The sequence below is a fragment of the Gadus morhua genome, unplaced genomic scaffold, assembly GCF_902167405.1.
Source record: "Gadus morhua unplaced genomic scaffold, gadMor3.0, whole genome shotgun sequence".
Classification (NCBI taxonomy): domain Eukaryota; kingdom Metazoa; phylum Chordata; class Actinopteri; order Gadiformes; family Gadidae; genus Gadus; species Gadus morhua.
The window spans coordinates 8,521-12,500 of NW_021963990.1; the positions used below are offsets into that span (position 1 = coordinate 8,521).

At 40.4% G+C, this 3,980-nt stretch overlaps 1 protein-coding gene across 1 annotated transcript in view; it reads left to right on the forward strand.

The window, feature by feature from the left end:
* Positions 1 to 2,537: 2,537 nt before the first annotated feature.
* m1ap (meiosis 1 associated protein) overlaps positions 2,538 to 3,980 on the forward strand; it is a 33,860-nt gene continuing 32,417 nt past the window's right edge. The window contains exon 1 of the mRNA XM_030350052.1: positions 2,538 to 2,617. The gene's annotated coding sequence lies outside the window, so the exon portion shown is untranslated. The remainder of the gene's footprint in view (positions 2,618 to 3,980) is intronic.

The following is a 3,980-nucleotide window of genomic DNA, read 5'->3' on the forward strand; positions in this document are numbered from 1 at the left end:
TGAGTGTAGAGTGCTAATCTGTGACCCTATGGTGATGATGATGATGAGATCATAATTTTACGAAGGTCTTGCCATACATCTCCTCGATATTTCTGCTCATGATGTTGACAGTAAAGTTGCCAGAGGGGGATGGGTTATGACATTAATTATATTAATAGTACAGCATCACAGCTGCAAAGGGGAAACTACATTTGCATTTGCTGTGCTTAACCAACGGTGAAATTAATTCTCCATATGGCACTTCAACTCTGTGGTTTTCTTCATAACAGGTTGATGTTTTTTATACGTATTTAAGTTAAACAATTTCCTGCCACTGTTGATAAAACAATGTACAATTTTGTTTTTACGCATGGAACAAGAACAAGCATTTTATCACAACTCATTCCTCTGAAGTACTTTTCCCACCCAGATTATAGTGCAAACACACAAAGTACTAATAGGCTACTCACCATTGCACCACCACACACATACGCACACACACACAGACACGACAATATAAATAATATTTCATTGGAGGATTGTTGATCCATTGAAGAAAAAAACGTTTTTCCCACAATGCTCAGCAGTTTAAAACAAAGCCCCCGTAACAACAGGATTTGATTGGCTGTAATCGTGGTCTCAGGTGGGTAGTAATAAGATAGAAGGCTTGGCTGTTCTCCACTCTCCGGAAGCAGACTCATAGACGCATTCTCCTCGGAAGCTAAGCCCCAACTTTGAGCATTCCCTGGAAATCTGTTGTGTTTCTCTAACCAGAAACCCAAAGCTTTCTTTCACCCAGCTTAGGCATTTTAACATGTAAATAAACAAAAAAAACTTCCAAGAATTTGTTTTTCGGAAGAGAAATAATCCCTCGGCAACAATCTGGCACATACCTGTCCCACTCACACAAACAGAATCTTATGTAGGTGGTGGTGGAGATTAAGCAATTACCGGTAAACATTTTCTGGTAACTTCAGTTACCTACATTACACTGTCTAATGTCTGAACATTGTCTAACTGAAATATAAATATCAATATTTCTTATAGAGAGCTGGATTGCTGTCACGGGTCCCTAAAAGATTGATTTGGTCCTCATAGTAACGGTATAACTTTGAGGCAATGTCTAGAATGTTTATTTCAACGTTCTTCTTACCGGCCGTATGAAGGAAACAAAACTGAATTGGGGACATCCATCATCCGTGCTGTGGACGTCATTTTGATGCTTGACACTTTCTGGTGGCTGACGAATACACACACACACACACACACACACACACACACACACACACACACACACACACACACACACACACACACACACACCAAAGCAAAAAAAAACGGAATAAACAGAAAAAAACAAAATAGATAAGAATATATACTGGTACAGGAAATGTCACACACTGCGCATTGATTAAAAAATGATTAATGCCATCGAACGACAATCATATTTCAAGAAACATAATTTTGAATATCACACACCGGCTGTCTATGAACATTTGTGGGAAAAAAGTTTGTCACGTCATTCATCTATTCATGTGCCTCTAAAATACTTAGTAGTACAGATTTTTTACACATCTAAATCTAGCTGCATTTGTTGGTACCTGATGGAACCCTCCCCATACTGGCCGACCAGTATGAACCAGTTAAGTCCCCATCCATGATTCCACTACCGCTCACATTAAGCCAACAACAGGCTACCACAGAAAAATAAACTCAAACAAAATGTTTCCACAGTCATTTCCTCACTTTCACCTCAAGCTGAGTTAAACAAAGTGCAGCAACCAAAGCAGAAAGCCGATTAAGGCCAGCGATTTCACTTGCCTTAAGGGATTAACAAGAAAGAAAGAAAAAAAACGCCATTGCCAAACCCCAATCTAATTTTAACTAACTGGAACTTTGCTCAGAATTTGCCAAAAAAGGATTAACTGATTAAAAGAAATCCACAATTCATTGCCAAAAACTGTTGAGGCGACCTTTCCGATGAATAAATCTGAAACCCCATAAGTGGATGACCATGAGCGTCAACTCAGCCTTTAACTTTAAATCGACCTCAAAGAAAAAAGTACAGCAACTTGTTGACAGTCTAGGGGAAAATCTCTTTCAATCCTAAATATCAAATCCAAAAGGCACACTGGATTACAAAGTTAGGCTCATCTTGACCTAGTATGAGCGTGTTTGTGTGTGTGTGTGTGTGTGTGTGTGTGTGTGTGTGTGTGTGTGTGTGTGTGTGTGTGTGTGTGTGTGTGTGTGTGTGTGTGTGTGTGTGTGTGTGTGTGTGTGTGTGTGTGTGTGCGTGCGTGCGTGCGTGCGTGCGTGTGTGTGTGTGTGTGTGTGCTTGTGCGTCAACTGCCGTTTAGAGCAGTAGTAATAGGCCTACAATAATGTAATTGTAAATAGTTAGGCCTATTACTTACTTAAAATATATTATTATTATAGTAGTGATTATTATTATTATGATATGATATAGAATACATTCTTATTCTTAATTGACTATTACTATTATTTTAATATAAAATATGCTAATGAAAAAGCTGTCCACTTACTTCACTTCACACTGTTCTTCACCTCACGTGCTGACGCAGCCTAACGCTACATGACGAACAGACGTTAGCATCTTAGCTCCCACTGCTAGCTTAAGGTAAATAATGACTTAACTTTGTCGTGACTGCTAGTGATTCAATCTCATTAATGAATGCATGTACACCCAGGAATATTGTTTATACACTCCTACTACTTACAAATTATCGTTCAAACAAAAACGGAAAGTTATTAAAAGTCTAATTTGTGAAAGTGAGCTAACGATGTAGCATTAACGTCAGCCATTCCTAGTTGGTCTCGCCGACTGCGATTTTTCACGCTGGTTTGTTGACCTTTTTTTAATATGGCTATTTCCGTTTCAGTATTCCAGGCTTCCAAATAACACTAATTTTATTATTCATGATAAGTAACAGTTACTTTTGAAGTCTATAGACGAAATGCTAACATAATGTCTATACAGTATATGTATAGGTCCACAGCTACTTTACATAACTATGGTTGTCATTTACAGGGAGTCAGAATACATAATACTGTATGATCTGCACCTTTACGCAGGCTATGGCAATAATATGAATATTTAAATATTTTATATAAAAAAATGGGATTTGATTGTATTCTGTATCTGGAGCGAGCTAGAGAGCAGCTGTAGCACTTCAGTGGCTCCTAGTTGGGAATGGGATTGGGAATGGGATTGGATTAAATACGTGAATAGAGTCCAGGCTGAAAAAAGAGCCGACACAAATAGACAGGAGTCACAATATGTGCTTTGTCCCGGGTGCTCAGAGAGGATCAAAAGAGAGCAGTGGACGCTTTAACAGCCTGTGGGAAAGGCTGAGCATACTGTTCTGAGCTGAAATGGGTCGCATGCCCTCTGATAACAGAAGCCTGACGCCTGCCACTAGTTTAGACACGTACCATTAAACAATGACTGGCCGTGTTCCTTTGTTGCCATAGTTTATTATTGGCTACTGCCAATGCAGTGTGTGTATGTGTGTGCGCGCATAGTGTTCATAGTGTTCATAGTGTTCATATATAGAGGGATATATATATATATGTGTGTGTGTGTGTGTGTGTGTGTGTGTGTGTGTGTGTGTGTGTGTGTGTGTGTGTGTGTGTGTGCGTTGCTTTCATGTGGGAGGGTGTGGTGCGTGGGTATGATGTGGATATATTATCTTACTCAACTTGGTGTGAAATCTTCTTTTTTTTTGCGGTGGACCATTCTAAATCCGTGTCTGTGGCAATGTCAAAAGGTCTCCTCAAAGCCTGTGTCAGGGTCTTCCCAGGGCCGGGCTCCTGGGAAGACCACCAGGGGTGCTGCTGCTGTGTGTGCGGCCTTGCTGTCTGGGCTGGGGGTAGGCCTTAGCCTGGCCTGGTAGTGGTTGATCCATGGGAGTCCCACGGTAATCTGTGGTGGAAGTCCCATAAACGACACCGTTTTAGAGTGGGATTCCGTCCTGAGGAGC